Source organism: Colobus angolensis, unplaced genomic scaffold (genome assembly GCF_000951035.1).
Source record: "Colobus angolensis palliatus isolate OR3802 unplaced genomic scaffold, Cang.pa_1.0 Scaffold4, whole genome shotgun sequence".
NCBI lineage: Eukaryota > Metazoa > Chordata > Mammalia > Primates > Cercopithecidae > Colobus > Colobus angolensis.
In genome coordinates, this window is record NW_012117376.1 from 12832835 (window position 1) to 12853375 (window position 20541).

Consider the following 20541-nt stretch of genomic DNA (forward strand, 5'->3'; position numbering starts at 1 on the left):
AACTCCTAGGCTCAAGGGATCCGTCCGCCTCAGCTTCCCAAAGTGTTGGGATTACAGGCATGAGCCACTGAGCCTGGCCCTGTGTTTGTTTCTGTGTTCATATGGTTGATTTCTGGAGAGAACTGGCTTCGTTGTCTGGTAGAATGTTCTATATTCTGGAATTGGCTGATTTCTTCCTTGTGAGGTCCTTTAATTATTCCTCTGTCTCCTGTATTTTCTGAAAACTGAGGTTAGACCTAAAGGCTTGATTAGATTCAAATTTGGACATATTTGCTTGTTGTTTTTTTTTTTTCCACCCAGGCTGGAGTATAGTGGCATCATCTCAGCTCACTGCAACCTCCGCCTCCTGGGTTCAAGCAATTCTCATGCTGCAACCTACCAAGTTGCTGGGATTACCAGCAGTAATCAGCAGGTGTGTGCCACCATGCCTGGCGGTTGGTGTTTTTTTTCTTTTTTCTTTTTTTTTTTCAGTAGAGACGGGGTTTCACCATGTTGGCCAGGCTGGTCTCGAATTCCTGACCTCAACTGATCCGCCTGCCTCAGCCTCCCAAAGTGCGGGAATTACAGGCATGAATCACTGTGCCTGGCCAAATTTGGACATATTTTCAAGTGGAGCCAACACAGTTTGCTAACAGAATGGATGTGGGGTGTGAGAGAAAGCTTCGGACTCAGTTTCCTCATTTGTAAAATATTGATAGTAATACCTGCCTATCTACCCTGCTTATCGATAATCTCAAAAGAGGTGCTGATCTGCAGCTGCCACGTGTGTGCATGGAAGGGACTGTACTGGAAGGCAGGCCGGGCCAACAGTCCCGGACCTTGAGCCAAGTGTCCTGGAGACTCTGGGCAATGGAGGCTGGTTGATCCTGGAGGTCCCTCCCAGGCTTGCTGTCCCTTCTGGAGGGTGGTGGCTGGAGGAGGGCTGAGGTGAAACTGTTTTGGAATCAAGGATCTGGGCTGGGGAGCAGAGTTGAGGCCTTGCCTTTCAGGTGAGCAGTTTGCATGAAGGCTAAGTTCATGTACAGACCATGTCCTCATATTTCAGGGCACTCGAGGCTCAAAAGACCTCTAAGGGAGACAAGAAGAAATGATCAAACTGAGCCTGTTTCTTTTCTTTCTTTCTTTTTTTTTTAAATATAAAGATGGGGTCTCACTATATTGCCCAGGCTGGTCTCGAACTCCTGGGCTCAAGCAATCCTCCTGACTTGGTCTCCCAAAGTGCTTGGCCTGAGCCTGTTTCCATGTGCCTGGCAGGAGGCTTGGGCTGCATTTTGGGCATCGGGAGAGTGCATGTGGTGGGGGAGCATGGAGCAGTATGGACACATGAACTTGAGGAAGGAGGTGAGCCTGGCAAGGTGTGAGTGAGGGGAGACTGGGCGTGAGTGTGCAGGTATCTGGAGGAACACAGTGAGAGTGGGCATCTCTGCATGAGAGTAGGCACTAAGTGTATATGAGTGTGCAAGTGTTATGTGGTCTGAGTGTGTCTGCCTGTGTGTGATGTGGTGCTGGAGATGGAGGAGAGGGCAGATGCTTGGCTCTAGTTCTACATGACTGAGGCAAATGTCAAAACTGGTTTGTCCTGGCCAGGCACGGTGGCTCATGCCTGTAATCCCAGCACCTTGGGAGGCCGAGGCGGGTGGATCACTTGAAGTTAGGAGTTCAAAACCAGCATGGCTAACATGGTGAAACCCCATCTCTACTAAAAAGACAAAAATTAGCCGGGCATGGCAGTGCATGCCTGTAATCCCAGCTACTCCAGAGACTGAGGCAGAAGAATCACTTGAAACTGGGAGTCAGAGGTTGCAGTGAGCTGAGATTGAGTCACTGCACTCCAGTTTGGGGGACAGAATGAGACTGTCTCAGAAAAAAATATATATATATTTTGTCCTTTGAGAGCCATTTTTGGCTTTGATAAGGGACATTAGGAGGAGGAGCCTGGCCCAGATACCCAGAGTGGAGCTGAGGCTGGATGCTGATGCAGGCCCCCGACTCTGCTTACACCTGCCTTGCTGTGGGACCCTGGTCCTGTCGGGCCTCAGTTTCCCTCTCTGTGTCGGAGGTTGTTGGGTCGGCTGATGTATCTGAGGGACTTGCTTCTTTAGACAGGGTCCATCCCAGTGCCTGCTGCCTGGGGGTGCTCAGATGGTGCTTGTTGGTTGGTTGAAGGAATGAGTGGGTAAATGGACTGGAAACTGAGGCAGAGACTCTGGCTCACCTCTCACTTATGCACACGGGATGCCCCCACCGGCTCATTTTCACACATACCCCCACACCCACACTCACACATTCATGTGTGTTCACCCTCGATTGCCCACCCCTCTTCACCCACACGCTCCCACGAACTCACACGCTGCCCAACCCAGGCTCAAGGTCTCAGGGAGCTTCCACCTCCACCCCTACAGCTCTGTTCCCATGGGGTTTCTGGGCTCAATGCTTCTTGGTCTCCAGGGATGCCCTGCCCAGTCATGCCGCTGACCACAGTGACTCTTCTGAGCTCCTCTCTTCTCCCTCCACTTCATATCCCAGCGGGCATTCTCTTTCCTCCACTCCCTTTCTTTTATTTTCTCTCTCACCCCCATCCAGAGACACACAGACCCAAATGCACACTGGCACATGCTCGCCGCCTGTGTTTCCTCATCTCGTCTTTTGTCTTGGATCTTCCCTTGTCTTTGTCGCTGAGCCTCCTTGTTCCTCTCATCTCTCCCGGCGTTTACATCTGTCTTTTTCCCTGAGCCTCGCTCCCTCCATCCATTCCTCCGCCCTCTCATTTTTTTTCCCTGACTCCCTCCCGCCTCCTCCCTCTCTCCTTTGATTTTCCTGGTCCCTCATCTCTCCTCCCTCCTCTTCCTCACTCTCATGCTCCCTTTCTCACTCTCTTGAGTGCATGCACTTGCTTTCTCTGTCTTGCTTCTCCTCTTTCTCACCTCAGCTCCCTGGCCTTGGGCCCTGCCTACAGTCCCCGTCCCTCGCTCTTTATGAGAAGTCTCTGTGCAGTGCCCAGGTCCTGGCGGCCCAGCTTGGAAGTTCCTGTGGCACCCCTTGAGAGGCCCTAGGGCCATAGCATTTCCTCCCAGGGGTGACTTGGTAGTGATACGCTGTTTCCTCACTTCTGCAATTGCCAGACAGCACAGAGGCTGAGGCTGGGGCCAGGACCCAGACAGAGACACACAGTTCCTGCAGCTGAAGCCGCTGCCCCTGCTACAGGTAAGGGGGACTCCTGGCCCCTGCTGGGCAAGGGGGAGGCATAGAAAAATGTCCTCAGGAGGCAAACCAAGGTCATGCCCCCAGGCTGCACCTAAGCAGATGGGCGCTTCTATTTTTCTTTTCTCTTTTCTTTTGTTTTTTCTTTTCAGACAGGGTCTCTCACTCTGTTGCCCAGGCAGAATTGCAGTGGCGTGGTCACGCTCGCTGCAGCCTGGACCTGCCAGGCTTAGGTGATCCTCCCACTTCAGCCTCCCAAGTATCTGGGACTACAGGCGTGCTGTACCACGCCTGGCTAATTTTTGTATTTTTTGTGGAGGCAAGGTCTTACCTTGTTGTCCAGACTGGTCTCCGACTCCTGGGCTCAAGCAATCAGCCTGCCTCGGCCTCCCAAAGTGCTGGGATTGCAGGCGTGAGTCACTGTGCTCTGCTGCTTCTGTTTTTAAGGGATTGTTCTGGCACCTTTCTCAGGCCCAGAGTCTCATGTTTAGAAATAACTTCTAGTGTCCAAACATTCCTGGAGAACCCAGCACCCAAGTTTGGCTTTTCCGAGGCTGGGACAGTGCTGACCCAGAGACCCCACTGGGAGGTGGCGATGGTGGTGATGGGGGCAGCTTGGATCTCAGGGAGCCAAATGACATCTACTTGACTAGCTGTGTGGTCTTGGCCAAGTTACGCTCCATCTCTGTACAGTTTTCTAAATTGTCAAATAAGGATAATGCCATCTCCCCCACAGAATTGTCGGGACATATAAAGGACTTGGTACAGGGCGGGGTACTTAGGAACTCACTAAATGCTAGGTTTGTGGGGTGGGGAAGGGGGTGCTGAAAATAACCAGGTTCTTATACACATGGCCAAGCCCACAACCAATGGCCCCTATCAGGTCCCAGGTGCTGGGGACAGGGCCCAGGCTGGCACCTGCCATCCTCCGCTGGCAGGAGGTCCAGACGTGGGGCTGTGTACTCGCTTACTTGTGAAATATGACAGAACCGGCAGGCTCTCTCCCCACACCTCTGGCTGCTCTCCTTTAGCTCTGACTGAATACCCAGCTGTGTTCCAGGTGTTTGGCGTGGCATGTGTGTGTGTTGGGGGAGGCGGTAGGGGTGGGAGGTGTGTTGGGGGATGCTAGGGAAGCAAAAGAGACACCACTATCTTTAGGTCCTTACAAACCAGCCAGAGAAAGAGGTCAGCCCCTTAGATGACTGGGTCCTGGGCCTGAAGTGGGCATCTGGGGTTTCGATCTCAGCTCCTGCTGACAAGGCGGGGCCTTGAGTCGTTCAGAAGTTCCACTTTCCTCCTTTGCAGATTGCAGGTTAAAATACTGACCTCTGTGGGCCGGGCGCGGTGGCTCACGCCTGTAATCCCAGGACTTTAGGAGGCCGAGGCGGGTAGATCACGAGGTCAAGAGATGGAGACCATCCTGGCCAACATGGTGAAACCCCATCTCTACTAAAAATACAAAAATTAGCTGGGCGTGGTGGCAGGTGCCTGTAATCCCAGCTACTCGGGAGGCTGAGGCAGGAGAATTGCTTGAACCTGGGAGGCGGAGGTTGCAGTGAGCTGAGATGGCACCACTGCACTCCAGCCTGGGTGACAGAGCGAGACTCCATCTCAAAAAACAAAACAAAACAAAATACTGACCTGTGAGCTTGAGGGTAGGAAGAAGTAAGAGATGGGTGGGGCAGTGCTTTGTCAATTGGAAAATGCTGCACAAAGGGGACCGATGCATTCCCTCTAATGCTGACTCTGTGACGCCTGCTGTAAACGCCTTACGGATGAGGAACCTGTTTTGTTCACTGTTGTATCCTTTGTCCTTAGCACAGGGTTTGCAACATAGCATATGCTTAGAATATGCACAGAACAGATGAATGACGAAGCGGTTTTTGCAGTTGGAAGGGAATGGACGGTGAACCAGAGGTCCAGTATCTGGTCCCAGCTCTGTCCCCAACACTGTGTTCACCTTGGGAAAATCCCTTCTCATCTCTGGGACTCAGTTTCCCCATCTGGTCATTGAAGGAGTAAGGAATTCACAGTTTATGTTATCAGTGACAAAATGCGCCTACAGGACTGAGTTTTCTCTGATTGGTGGTGGGAAGCGGGTGTGAGGAGAGGTTGGGATCTTGTTGTCCTTTTACAGGGAGCCTTTTCCCACCCCAAGCCTGTGAAGGGGACGGCCTTGTTGAAGGGGACGGCATTCCCTTTCTTGGTGGCATCCCCCACTTTCCTGTTCTGATCCCTTAGGTGGGTAGAGGCTTGGGCCTCTGAGGGCAACAGTGGAGCAGGAGCCTGGTAGCAACCCTTGATGGGCCTAGAGGTGTGTGTCTGGGTCAGGAGTGGAGCCAGCTCCCAAAGGGCAAATGCTGGGACCCTGCTGTAGTCCCCTCTCTGACCAGCCCCTCTTGGGTTCCTTGACAGCATGATAAGAGCAGGGAGAAGCCTCTGGTGTGTCTTTGTGTGTGCATGTGTGTCTGTGGTTATGTGGGGTGTCTGGCTATGTCTGTGTGTATCTGGAATGATGGGCCGGGAGCAGTCAGGCTGCATGTGGCCTGCTCCAGCCAGACAGCTCCCCTCCCAGGAGCAGATGACCCGCAAAGCCAGCTGAGAGGCTGATATGCCTCTGTGTGTCTTTAGCCGAGGGGAATCACAGCCAGATTCTGTGTGTGTATTTGTTTGTGTGTTTGTGTGTGAGAGAGAGAGACAGAATACGCAGGGGGAGGATCATCACTCAGCCGCCCCTCCCCACTCCCTTGGTTCTGCAGAAGAGGGATCATCAGGGCCTGGGTTTGGCGTTGAGCCCAACTGGCTAACGGGGGAAGCATGTCAAAATCAAATTTGTGCATACCCTGCGCCGCCCACTCCGCCCCACTTTTTTTTTCTTTTGAGACAAGATCTTGCTCTGTCATGAAGGCTGGAGTGCAGTAGCATGATCACAGCTCACTGCAGCCTCGATCTCCTGGGCTCAAGCAATCCTCCCACCTCAGTCTCTCAAGTAGCTGGTACCATAGGTGCACACCATCTATGCCTGGCTAAGTTTTGTGTTTTTTTTTTTTTTTTGTAGAGGTAGGGTTTGACATGATGCCCAGGCTGGTCTTGAACTCCTGTGCTCAAGCAATCTGCTTGCCTCGGCCTCCCAAAGTGCTGGGACTATAGGTGTGAGCCACTATGCCTGGCCCATGCCCTCCCCCCCCCCCCCCCTTTTGTTTTTAAGAGACACAGTCTTGCTCTGTCACCCAGGCTGAAGAGCAGTGGCATGATCATGACTCACTGCAGCCTTGAACTCCTGGTCTCAAGCTATCCTCCTGCTTTAGCTGCCCAAGTAGCCAGGCGCATGCCACCATGCCTGGCTAATTTAAAAAACAATTTTTTTTTTTTTGTGGAAACGGGATCTTGCTATGTTTCCCAGGCTGGTCTTGAACTTCTGGCCTCAAGCCATCTCCCACCTTGGCTTCCCAAAGTGCTGGGATTACAGGCGTGAGCCACTGTACCCAGCCTGCACTACCTTTTTTTTGAGACGGAGTCTCGCTCTGTCGCCCAGGCTGGAGTGCAATGGCCAGATCTCAGCTCACTGAAAGCTCTGCCTCCCGGGTTTATGCCATTCTCCTGCCTCAGCCTCCGGAGTAGCTGGGACTACAGGCGCCTGCCACCTTGCCCGGCTAGTTTTTTTGTATTTTTTAGTAGAGACAGGGTTTCACTGTGTTAGCCAGGATGGTCTCAATCTCCTGACCTCGTGATCCGCCCGCCTTGGCCTCCCAAAGTGCTGGGATTACAGGCTTGAGCCACCGCGCCCGGCCGCCTGCACTACCTTTTACAGTTCATAAAGTCCATTTCAATGTATCAAGTGCTTTACTGTTTACCAAAAACTGTCACCACCAATAATCTCACTTCCTTTTTTTTTACAACAATGCTTTGAGATAAGCAAGGCACAGACACCACATTTTGCAGATAAAAACCCAAGGCTCGGAGCTGGAATGAGGCTCACTCAAGTTATGTGGGTGAGTGGCACAGCTGAGGCCAGAGCCCACATCCCCTGGTTTCGGTTCCTATGCTTTCTCTCTGGCTAACCTCGATTGCTTCTAGGAGACAATGTGTAGCTGGCTTGGTGCATGGCCAATTTGGTTGCTGCTTTATTCACTTATTCTTTTTTTTTTTTTTTCTTTTTGAGACGGAGTCTCGCTCTGTCACCCAGGCTGGAGTGCAGTGGCCGGATCTCAGCTCACTGCAAGCTCCACCTCCCGGGTTTACGCCATCCTCCTGCCTCAGCCTCCCGAGTAGCTGGGACTACAGGCGCCCGCCACCTCGCCCGGCTAGTTTTTTGTATTTTTTAGTAGAGACGGGGTTTCACCGTGTTAGCCAGGATGGTCTCGATCTTCTGACCTCGTGATCCGCCCGTCTCGGCCTCCCAAAGTGCTGGGATTACAGGCTTGAGCCACCGCGCCCGGCCTTTTTTTTAAATTTTTAATTTTGTAGAGACAAAATTTGGTTATGTTGCTCAGACTGGTCTTAAACTCCTGGCCTCAAGCAATCCTCTTACCTCAGCCTCTCAAAGTGCTGGCATTATAGGTGTGAGCCACCTTTCCAGCCTCAATGTTGATGTTATTCCTGTTTTATAGATGAGGAAACCGGGACTGGTCCCAGGGAATCTAAGAGCTGGGAGTGGCTAGAGCTGGGGCATGAGGGTTTGGAAACGAACAGTGAGGGACACTGCGACTGTGTGTGTACGGAGGCTCACCTGTCTATTTAGTCAATATTTCTCATGTGTTTGCTATGTAGGAGGCCCTGTGATGGGTATTGGTGATATATCAGAAGCCTTGGCCCTGGGGAGTTCACAGTCCAAAAGGAGAGAGAAATCAACAGCTATGATAATGCAATGTGATATATTGTTATGGGAACTTGAGGTGGAACTTCCAACTCTGAGGTAGGGAAGTAAGAGGAACAATGGCCAACATTCAATGAGCTCTCACTATAGACCAGACCAGGCATCTTCTTTCTTTTTTCTGAGATGGAGTCTCGCTCTGTCGTCTAGCTGGAGTGCAATGGCGTCATCTTGGCTCACTGCAATCTCTGCCTCCTGTGTTCAAGCGATTCCCCTGCCTCGGCCTCCCGAGTAGCTGGGATTACAGGCATGCGCCACCACGCCTGGCTAATTTTTGTATTTTTAGTAGAGATGGGGTTTCACCATGTTAGCCAGGATGCAGGATGGTCTCGATCTCCTGACCTCGTGATCCGCCCGCCTCGGCCTCCCAAAGTGCTGGGATTACAGGCATGAGCCACCGCGCCCGGCCTCTTTTTTCTTTTTTTGTATTTTTAGTAGAGATGGGGTTTCACCATGTTGGCCAGGCTGGTCTCGAACTCCTGACCTCAAGTGATCTGCCTGCCTTGGCCTCCCAAAGTGCTGGGATTACAGGCATGAGCCACCACGCCCGGCCATACACATTGTTTCATTGACTCTTCACACCACTCTGGAGAGGTATGTGCCTGGGTTTTATCAGCTCCATTTTCAGGGAGGGACCTGACACTCAGAGGGAGAACAGGCTTGGCTGTGGTCCTGTGGTAGGAAGTAAGAGAGGCAGGATATGAACCCAGGTTTGTCTGACTCCAGAGTCTGTGCTCTTAACCACTGTTCTCTAAATACTATACATCCTTTATTTTGCTTGATGCTTACAAAAGCCCTATGAAAGAGACGTGTTACTATTTGTATTTTACAAATGAGGCCCAAAGGAGGCAAGCAGTTTTACCAAAGGTTGCACAGCTTTTAAGTCATAAACTGAGTCATATGACTTTAACTTAAAAATACACAATGTACTTTCAAATTTGCCATCTCTTAGGCCCATTATTTTTTTATTTTTTACGGTGGTGAAAACCATAACATAAATTTACTCTCTTAGCATGCATTTTAAAAAATTTAAAAATTTATTTTATAGAGATTGGGGTGTTGCTATGTTGTCCAGGCTGGTCTCAAACTCCTGGGCTCAAGTGATCCACTCATTCTGGCCTCCCAAAGTGCTGGAATTACAGGTATGAGCCACGTGCCTGGTCCCTCTTAACATTTTAAAGTGTATAGTTCAGTCATGCTAACTATGTTCACATTGTTGTATAACAGATCTCTAGAACGTTTTATTTTCCTTTTAAATCCTGTGAGTGCCAATAGAATGTTTTCATCTTGGCTGGGCGCAGTGGCTCACGCTGGTAATCCCAGCACTTTGGGAGGTCAAGGCAGGTGGATCACTTGAGGTCAGGAGTTCGAGACTAGCCTGGCCAACATGGTGAAACCCTGCCTCTACTAAAAATACAAAAATTAGCTGGGCGTGGTGGTGCATACCTGTAATCCCAGTTACTCAGGAGCCTGAGGCAGGAAAATCGCTTGAACCTGGGAGGCGGAGGTTGCGGTGAGCCAATATCATGCCATAGCACTCCAGCCTGGGTGACAGAGTGAGACTTCATCTCAAAAAAAAAAAAAAAAAAGTTTTCATTTTGCATGACTGAAACTCTACATCTGTTGAACATCTCTCTATTTTCCCCTCCCCCAGCCCCGGTGGCAACCACCATTCTGCTTTTGGTTCTATGCGTTTGATTACTTTAAATGTCTCATATAAGTGAAATCATATAGTATTTGTCTTCTTGTGGCTGGCTTATTTCACTTAGCAGAAATGTCTTCAAGATTCATCCATGTTGTAAAACGTGTCAGAATTTTCTTCCTTTGTAAGGCTGAATAATATTCCATTGTATGTATACACCACATTTTGCTTATCCATTCATGTGTCCATGGACATGTTAGGTATTTCCACGCTTGACGATTGTGAATAATATTGCTTTGAATATGAATGTGCAAATGTCTTTTCAAGATCCTGTTTTCAGCTGGCGCAGTGGTTCACGCCTGTAATCCTAGCACTTTGGGAGGCCAAGAAAGGAGGATCACTTGAGGTCAGGAGTTAGAGACAAGCCTGGCAAACATGGCCAAACCTCATCTCTACTAAACATACAAAAATTAACCAGGCAAGGTGGCGGGTGCCCATAGTCCCAGCTACTAGGGAAGCTGAGAACCAACCACTTGAGCCTGGGAGGCAGAGGTTGCAGGGAACCAAGATCATGCCACTGCACTCCAGCCTGGGCGACAGAGTGAGGCTCCATCTCAAAAAAAAAAAAAAAAATCCTGTTTTCAGTTCTTTTGAATATAGAGTGTACCCAGAGTGGAATTGCTGGGTCATATAACTATTCTAATTTTAGTTTTTTGAGGAGCTTCTATGTTCTTTTCCATAGTGGCTGCACCATTTTAGAATCCCATCAACACTGTGCAAAGGTTCCCATTTCTCACATCCTTGCTCACACATTTCTGTTTTATTGACAATGGCCCTCCCAGTGGGTATGAAGTGATATTGCATGATGGTTTCAATTTGCATTTCTCTGATGATCAGTGATATTGAACCAGCTTTTCACGTGTTTGTGGTCACTGGTGTATCTTCTTTGGAGAAATGTCTATTCAAGTTCTTTGCCCATTTTTAAACTGAATTTTGTTGTTGTTGTTGTTACTGAGTTGTAGGAGTTCTGCTTATTAACCCCTTATCTGATATCTGGTTCCATCCCAAAGGTTGCCTTTTCTCCCATCCACAGGTTGCCTTTCCACTCTGCTGATTGTTTTCCTTTGCTTCATGGAGATTATTTAAAGTTTGCCAAAAATTCATTTATTTCTGCTTTCGTTGCCTGTGCTTTTGGTGTCATAGCCAAGAAATTATGACCCATTCCAATGTTATGAGGCTTTTTATTGTTTTTAATTTAAATAATTAATTAATGATTTTTTGTTGTTGTTTTTTAGAGACAGGGTCTTCCTCTGTTGCCTAGGTTGGAGTACAAGGGCACGATCATAGCTCACTTCAGCCTTGAGCTCCTGGGCTCAAGGTCTCCTCCTGCCTCAGCCTCTGAGTAGCTGGGACTACAGGTGCATGTCATCATGCTCAGCTAATTTTTAAAATTTTATGTAGAAACAAGATCTTGCTATGTTGCCCAGGCTGGTCCCAAACTCCTGGCTTCAAGCAATCCTCCTACCTAGGCCTCCCAAAGTTCTGGGGTTACAGGCATGAACCACTGTACCTGGCCTGTTGTGAAGCTTTTTTTTTTTTTTTTTAAGATGGAATCTTACTCTGTTTCCCAGGCTGTAGTGCAATGGCACGAGCTTGGGCTCTCTGCAACCTCTGCTCTGCCTCCCAGGTTCAAGTGATTCTCATGCCTCAGCCTCCTGAGTAGCTGGGATTACAGGCACCTGCCATCATGCCTGGCTAATTTTGGTATTTTTGTAGAGACGGGATTTCACCATGTTGGTCAGGCTGGTCTTGAACTCCTGACTTCAGGTGACCTGCCCACCTTAGCCTCCCAAAGTGCTGGGATTACAGGTGTAAGCCACTGAGCACAGCTGTGTAGCTTTTATCCTATGTTGTCTTTGAGGAGTTTTATAGTTTCAGGTCTTATGTTTAGGTCTTTAATCCATTTTGAGCTAATTTTTGTATAATACATGGTGTAACATAAGAGCCCATCTTCATTCTTCTGCATGTGGATATCCATCTTTCCCAGCACCTTTAGTTGAAGGGACTATCCTTTCCCCATTGTGTAGTCGTGGTCCTCTTGTCAAAGATTATTTGACTATGTGAGGGTTTATTTTGGGTCTCTCTATTCTGTCCCATTGATCTATGTGTCTGTCTTTATGCCAGTCCAAACCATTTTGATTACTGTAGCTTTGTAATATGTTTTGAAATCAGGAGTTGTCTTTCAGTTTTGTTCTTCTTTCTCAAGACTGTTTGGACCACTTGGTGTCCTTTGAGGTTTCATATGAATTTTACAATTTTTAAAAAATTTCTGTAAAAATTACATTGGGATTTTGATAGAATGGCATTGAATCTGTAGATCACATTGGGTGGTATGGACATTTTAATAATATTAAGTCTTCCAATCCATGAACTTGGTATGTCTTTCCACTTATTTGTGTCATCTTCAATTTCTTTCAACAATTTTTTTGTTTTGAGATGGAGTCTCGCTCTGTCGCCCAGGCTGGAGTACAGTGGCATGATGTCGGCTCACTGCAAGCTCCGCCTCCCAGGTTCCTGCCATTCTCCTGCCTCAGTCTCCTGAGTAGTTGGGACTACAGGCGCCTGCCACCACGCCTGGCTAATTTTTTTGTATTTTTAGTAAAGACGGGGTTTCACCATGTTAGCCAGGATGGTCTCAATCTCCTGATCTCGTGATCTGCCCATCTCGGCCTCCCAAAGTGCTGGGATTATAGGCGTGAGCCACCGTGCCCAACCTTCAGCAATGTTTGTAGTTTTCAATGTACAAGTCTTTTGCCTCCTTGGTTAAGTTGATTTCTTTTTTTTTTTTTTTTTTAGGAAGAGTCTTGCTGTATCGCCCAGGCTGGAGTGCAGTGGCATGATCTTGGCTTACTCACTGCCTCCCGGTTCAAGTGATTCTCCTGGCTCAGCCTTCTGAGTAGCTGGGACTACAGGCACACGCCACCATGACCACCTAATTTTTGTATTTTTACTAGAGATGGGGTTTCACCATGTTGGCCAGGTTGGTCTCAAACTCCTGAGCTCAAGTGATCTGCCTGCCTTGGCCTCCCAGGGTGCTGGGATTATAGGCATGAGCCATTGTGCTCAGCTGGTTAAGTTTATTTCTAAGTATTTTATTTTTTTGAATACTATTGTAAATGAGATTGTTTTCTTAATATCCTTTTCTCTTAGTCCCATATAAAAATCTTCATTTTACAAATGAGGAAACAGAGAGTCAGAGTCACAGGATGAGTTTAGTGGTTGAACCAGGATCTGACCCAGCTCTCGCCCTACCAGGTGGGAGTCAGATGGATACAGAGCAGGTCATGCCATCCCTTTGTCCTATTCTTTTCCCAGCTTTAAGGAGCAAAGGTAAAAGCAGGGACTCAGGTCAAAGGCATCTCTTCCTGGGACCTCACAGCATCCGGAGCTCCCATTCTCAGGTTGTAGGACAGGCCTGTGAGTGGACAGGTTGGCTGAGGAACAGTTTACTTCCAGCAGGGGCCACAGCTTGTTCTAGGAGAGTCACGATGGACCTTGGAGTTCAGAATCCCAAGTCTGCCACTTCCCGGCTAGGTGACTGTGGACAAATCTGTTTTCTTCTCTAGTCTCACTTTTTACCCCTGGAAAATTGGGTATCTTGTAAAACCAGCCTCAAGAAGATGATCTGAGGAGGAAATATGATCATAGGCAAGATGTATTGTACACCAGTAAATGTTCCCAGTGCCTTGAAATTAGGGGGGCTCCAGCCTCATGCTCCCCATAGAGCAAGGAGTACTGGGATCCAAGACAGTGTACCCACTTGGAATGTGGTGTTCCCCCGCCTTGACCACTTCTAGTCCTTGCCCTGTTGGTGAATGCACCCTCAGGCCTGCCGGGCTGCAAGGAACTGCTGGTGCAGGAGCTATGGATGAATTTGGATGTATCTTATTTATAGCTTATAAATATTTAGAATTTTGTACTTTTGACCTCAACTGGCCCCACAAACATTAGGGGCTAGCATGACTGGTGAACCCAACTTCCCAACCCACAATCTGGCCTGGGGATCAACCAGCACATACCTCCTTCTGTCCATCTCCTGATGGTCCCTCCTCTCTGGCTGTCCAGCTATGGATGAGAACCCCTTCTCCAGGTTCCCTAGGGACTGGGAATGTTTCCAGCAGGGATGGGGGCCAAATGCTGCGCAGGGAAAAGGGTGGGAGACCCAGACAGCAGAATTCTTCTGTCTCCATGAATATTTATGGCCTCTCTACCCCACCCCCAGCTGAGGGCTGTCCCTGGGCCAGCTGCCCAGCCTTGATCCATCAGGGAACTATGCCCATGTGTTAAACTGAGTGCTCTGAGCCTCTTTCTTTTTTTCTTTCCAAATGTTCATCCTCTTCCTGAGCTGTTGAAAGCTTTGTTGGCATTAGCTGGAGGCTCTATCTGGAGCTGGCAGGAAAGTCAGTGTGTAGGTCAAAGCCCCTAGGTCAGTGGTGGCCCACAGTCCCCTCCCCTGGCTCCAAGCAGCTGGGCCAGTGGGGAGAGGGAGGCTTGGTCCTTTGTGGCTCAGGTCCTGTTCCAGCTATTTTGCATACTGATCTTTGAAACCATTGTTAGGATTGTAAGATTTTGCAAATGAAGACATTGAAGCTTAGAGAGGTGAGGTCACTTGCCCCAGGTCATACAGCAAGTAAATAGTAAGCCAGGTATGAACCTATAGACCTTTCTGACTCCAGAGACCTTGTTCTCCCTAACCCACTCTACCCCAGTACAGCTCCCCTGGGGAGATCGTGCACATTTCCTTTGTGCTGGGGATTTCGGAGCCATCATCAGGGAACGGTCACTCATCGATTGATTCCTTGGTGCCCGACACTGGGATTAAAGAGATGAAAAAGATCTAGTCCCTGCCTTCAAGAAGTGCCCAGTCTGACAAGGAAACAGCCACAGAGATTAACACCTAAAACATATTGTGTCAGGCGCTAGACTGAGGAATGCACCCAGTGCATGGGGACCCAGAGAAGAAGGCGAGAAGAAGGCAACTGATTTTGCCTGTGGCAATCGGGGAAGGCATCCCAGAGGAAGCACTCTTTTAGATTAGGTCTTAAAGGTGAGTAAGTTTTTTCTAGGTAAAGCAACAGGCAAAAGTGCGCCGCGGCATGTGGAAAGGCAAAGAGATTTGAGGAAAAATGGAGTTTTTAGGGAAGTGGTGAGAAATTCGGTGGAGCAAGAGTAGAAAATGAGTAACAGGGAATGGTGGAAAATGAGGTGGGAAAGGAGCTTGGACTTGATGCTGGGCCAGGGGAGCCATGGAAGATGTTAGCCCAGGCAAGTGTGTGGCTGGCAGTTGTTGGGGTACAACATGTCTCAGATTTCAGTGCATACATGAATCACCTGGGAATCTTATTAACATACAGAGTCTTCTTTTTTTTTTTGGAGACAAAGTCTCGCTCTGTTGCCCAGGCTAGAGTGCAGTGGTGTGACCTTGGCTCACTGCAACCTCTGTCTCCTGGGTTCAAGCAATTATTCTCCTGCCTCAGCCTCCAGAGCAGCTGGGATTACAGGCTCCCACCACTATGCCTGGCTAATTTTTGTATTTTTAGTAGAGAGGGGGTTACGCCGGGCGCGGTGGCTCAAGCCTGTAATCCCAGCACTTTGGGAGGCCGAGACGGGCGGATCACGAGGTCAGGATATCGAGACCATCCTGGCTAACACGGTGAAACCTCGTCTCTACTAAAAATACAAGAAAACTAGCCGCGCGAGGTGGCGGGCGTCTGTAGTCCCAGCTACTCGGGAGGCTGAGGCAGGAGGATGGCGTAAACCCGGGAGGCGGAGCTTGCAGTGAGCTGAGATCCGGCCACGGCACTCCAGCCTGGGCGACAGAGCGAGACTCCGCCTCAAAAAAAAAAAGAAAAAAAAAAAAGAGAGGGGGTTTCATCGTGTTGGTCAGGCTGGTCTCGAACTCCTGACCTCAAGTGATCCGACTGCCTCAGCCTCCCAAACTGCTGGGATGACAGGCATGAGCCACGACACCCGGCCAACATACAGATTCTGATACAGGAGATCTGGGGAGGGGCCCAAGATTCTTCATTTCTAATAAGCTTGCAGATGATGCCAGTGCTGCTGGTCCAAGGACCACAGTTTGAGTCCTAAGTTTGTAGAGGACTCACTCTGCCTTGTGTGGCAGCTGCTCTGTCTGGGGAGCAGGCAATCCTGTTGGTTGCTGGGTGTTTGTTCACCTGACAAATGTTTACCAAGCTTTTGCCCCAGCCAAGCTCCCTGAGTACAGGGGACGGGGAGAGGAATTGGAAATGCCACTTTCTGGTCCATGCCACCACCATCTCTGACCTCCAGAATGCTTTTGCTGTTTCCACACTTGCTCCCTACCATCTATTCTCTACCTGACAGCTAGAGCAAGTCTGATCATGTTACTTGCCTGCTTAACGACACTGAAGCAGCTCTCCAAGGCTCACAGAATAAAATGCTAACTCCTTACCGTGCGTGGCTCAGGAGCGATCTGGAGCCTGGTGTCCTCTGATCACATCTCACTCTTCCCATTTCTCACTCCCCTAGGGCCACACTAACCTTTCAGTTTCTTGTTCCTACTTCAGAACATGATGAAATTATTCCCATTACAGGCCCTTTGCGCATGATACTCTCTGGCTGGAATAATACAGATCTTCCCCTTACTTGTTCCTTTTTTCTTTTTTAGAGTTCAACAGATTTTATAGGTTACTAAAGCTTATACAATTAGAAGGGCCCCCCTTTGGAGATACCAAATTACTAATATACAATTAGATACAGGGCCTAGGAGAGGGCCTTAAAGCTTAAGCTTCATTGACTTCATGGTAAAGCTGTCTCCGGTTTTGTTTATATGTCACCTCCTCCAAGAAGCCTTCCCTGGTCATTCTACTTAAAACAGCCACCAGCTGGGTACAGTGGCTCATGCCTGTAATCCTAGCACTTTGGGAGGCTGAGGCAGCAAGATCACTTGAGCTCAGGAGTTCAAGACCAGCCTGGGCAACATAGTGAGACCTTGTCTCTATTTATTAAAAAATAAAAATAAAAATAAAAAGCCATCTACCCTATCTTCATGTTACTATTTTTATTCCTTTATTAAATTCATCACAATTTGAAATTATCTTATTTGTTGCTCCACTTATTTTTGACTGTTTCCCCCAACTAGAATGTAAGTTCCTTGAGAGCAGGAACTTTGTTTTGTTTCTGCAGTCTCCCCAGCATAGGGCCCAACACCCGGAAGAATGTCAGTAACTGTGAGGTGAATGAATGGACATTGTCCCAGCCTCTGGATGGCAGAGAGGACACACAGAGGCAATGTCAGTGGAATAAAGAGTCATGAGCTACGGAAGTCCAAAGAATGGGCACTTAACCAGACCAGGGGTGGAGCCGGGTGTGCAGCAGGCCAGGACGCTTAGAAAGAGCTACTCGGAGGAAATGAGGTCTGAGCAATCTTAAAGAATGTTCTAGTAAACATCCAGGCAATCATAAGGAAGGATTTCTTGGCAGAGGAAACAGCATGAATAAAGTAATGAAAGTACAAGCTCTTAGGCCCAGAGGAGAATCAGCTGGTTACATTTTGGGTGATTTAAAGGGTTCTATTCATTAAAGATACAGCGATAGGCACTAAGTTTGGGTTGGGGCCAAGGGAGTGGGAGTCACATGGGGGCCAGGAGCCTGGGACTGAACAGAAGGCAGCAGAAATAGGAAGAGCCAGGATAACAGGTACTGGCAGCACCAAGGGCAATGGCTTTGAGTCAAGCAGGGGCTCCACCAGGACTCCCCTCACTGGTTCTGGTCCTATACCTGGAAGGAGGAGGCCTACTCTTGCTGGGCCTCCTGTGGGGGCTGTGTGGACTGGGGAGGCTCTGGAGTCAAATAGACCCGAGTATACAATCTCCTAGGTTGGGTTCCTGGGAAGCCAACTTTGAAATAGAGATTAGCATGCAGGCACAATTTTCCTGGAATATTTTATTCTCGTGTGTTAGTGGGGGGGGTGGGTGAGGTGGGGGCGGGTGTAGAGATGAGGTCTTGCTATGTTGCCCAGGCTGGTCTTGAATTCCTGACCCATCCTGCTTCCTCAGTTTCCCCAAAGTGCTGGTATTACAGGCATAAGCCACGACACCTGGTCTTCCTGGAATTTTTATTTTATTTTTTTTAGATGAAGCCTTGCTGTGTTGCCCAGGTTGCAGTGCACATCTAATAGCTAAAGAATTTAACAATATAACCACCGTATCATTATCCTACCCAAATAAACAAACATTATTTTTTTAAATACCATCTGTGTTTGAGTTTTCCCAAATGTCTTTTTTTTTTTTAATTCTTTTTTTTGTGTGTGTGACACGGTCTTGAGGCTCTGTTGCCCAGGCTGGAGTGGAGTGGCATAATCACAGCTTACTGCAGCCTTGAAATCCTGGGCTCAAGCAATCCTCCTGCCTCAGCTTCCTGAGCAAGTGGGACTAGAGGTGTGCACCACCACACCCAGCTAATTTTTAAAAATTTTTAGTAGTGATGGGGTCTTGCTATATTGCCCAGGCTGATCCCAAACTCCTGAACTCAAGCAATTGTCCTGCCTTGGCCTCCCCAAAGTGCCGGGACCTCAGGCATGAGCCACTACAGTCGGCCCAATTGTCTAGAAAATATTTTTTACAGTTGGTTTATTTGAATCAGGATCCAAACAAGGTCTGCACACAGCGTTTTGTTGCTCTATCAAATTTCTTTCATTCTTTTTTTTTTTTTAGTTTCTTTCTTGTTGCCCAGGCTGGAGTGCAGTGGCACTATCTTGGCTCACTGCAACCTCTACCTCCCAGGTTGAAGTGATTCTCCTGCCTCGGCCTCCCCAGTAGCTGGGATTATAGGCGCCCCACTAATTTTTGTATTTTTAGTAGAGATGGGATTTCACCATGTTGGCCAGGCTGGTCTGGAACTCCTGACCTCAAGTGATCCTCCTGCCTCGGCCTCCCAAAGTGCTGGGATTACAGGTGTGAGCCACTGTGCCTGGCTCAATCGAACTTCTTGAATGAGGATTTGACATTCCCCTTTCTCTCCTATCGTTCACTCCTCAACCCATGCCTGGGCAACTGTTCTCCCTCTGATCACATGATCTACTCCCATGAGATTGATTTCCATGTTGCCACATCCAGTGTTTGCTTTTCTGTCTGCATTGTCATTTATCTCCCTGTGACTTTTCACACTGTTGCCCAGGTCTTCCCAAGCTCTTGAAACTTTCTTCCCTTAGGCCTCCAGCATGGAACCCTACTTGTCTCTGACTGTCCTGTCTCTGCCTCCTTCATGGGTTTGTCCTCCTCTGACTTCTTCCTTGATGTTGGGCTCTTTAGGGTTTAACCCTGGTCCTCATGGGTGTTTCATAGGCACCTCAAATGGGATATGTCCTCATATGAATTCATCCTCCCTGCCCTCATGCTGTTCCTCCTTATCAGTGTCTTCTCCATGAAGAGAGACACCACCACATCCTCAATCATCTGGCCCAGAAACCTGGCAGTTCTCTTTGATTCCTCCCTTTCTTTCAACCAATATCCCATCCATTACCAAGTTCTGTCCATCTGATTTCCCAAATAACTCTCACAACCATCGTTTCCCTCCATCAGCTCTGCCCTGGGGCAGTCCTCTTGAGGCCCTCCAGATGATTGCACATGTCTCTTTGCTGTCTCCCCGACTCTGGTCTGATCACCTCCAGTTCATTCTGTGCACAGTGGTCAAAGCCATCTTCCCCAAATCCAGACCCAGTCTTGTCCCTTCCAAGCTCAAGATCCTTCAACAGCTCCCATTGCCTGCAGAATAAAGTCCAGACTCCTTAGACTGACCTCCAGGACCCATCTTGAGTTGACTGATGCTTTTTTTTTTTTTTTGAGATGGAGTCTCACTCTGTTGCCCAGGCTGGAGTGCAGTGGCACAGTCTTGGCTCACTGCAACCTCCACCTACTGGGTTCAAGCGATTCTCCTGCCTCAGCCTCCCGAGTAGCTGGAATTACAGACGCATGCCACCACGCCCGACTAATTTTTGTATTTTTAGTAGAGATGGGGTTTCACCATGTTGGTCAGGCTGGTCTGGAACTCCTGACCCGATGATTCGCCTGCTTCGGCCTCCCAAAGTACGAGATTATAGGCATGAGCCACTGCGCCTGGCCCTGACGCTTATTTTTTAAGCCTTGTCTCTTCTCAACTCCTTAAAGTTTTGGCCAAACCTAATGTCTTACGTTCCTTTAGAACAAGGTACGCCTTTGCCTATTCTTCCAGGCCTCTGCCCTGCAGTCCCCTGTGCCTGCTATTCCTCTCTCCTTGCAATATCAAGTTAACTCCTTCAGCACAGGTAGGAGGTCTCTCCTCACCCTCAAGTCTAGGCTAGGGGCAGCTTCTCTGAAACCCCATTACACCTGATACGTCCATCATCATAGCACCGCTCGCTTATCTACTTCTGAATCTCTCTCTTGCAAAATGGCTTGTGAGCCACTCAAGGGCTGGGTCTGTTCTCTGAGGCCTTAGTGCACTGCTCAGCTCCTGGAGCTATGAGTGCTTGTCCAATGAATACATGAATGAGCAACTGAGTGAATGAGTGAATTGGGCTAGTCTGTGTGTGTGTTCTGTTCACATGGTGAGAAGGTGATTTTAAAAAATCAAAATTGCTGGGCGTGGTGGCTCACGCCTGTAATCCCAGCACTTTGGGAGGCCGAGGCGGGTGGATCACAAGGTCAGGAGATCAAGACCATCTTGGCTAACACGGTGAAACCCCATCTCTACTAAAAATACAAAAAAATTAGCCAGGTGTTGTGGCGGGCGCCTGTAGTCCCAG

The 20541-nt window shown here is 48.7% G+C and overlaps 1 protein-coding gene across 4 annotated transcripts in view; it reads left to right on the plus strand.

The window, feature by feature from the left end:
• Positions 1-20541, plus strand: part of PTAFR (platelet-activating factor receptor) — a 68397-nt gene that overhangs the window by 35676 nt on the left and 12180 nt on the right. The window contains exon 2 of one of the 4 annotated variants that reach the window (XM_011955519.1): positions 3123-3204. The exons of 2 other annotated variants lie outside the window; for them this stretch is intronic. The gene's annotated coding sequence lies outside the window, so the exon portion shown is untranslated. Of the gene's footprint in view, positions 1-2608; positions 3205-20541 lie in introns of those variants that run through there. One more of the 4 variants, XM_011955518.1, reaches the window with a different exon arrangement.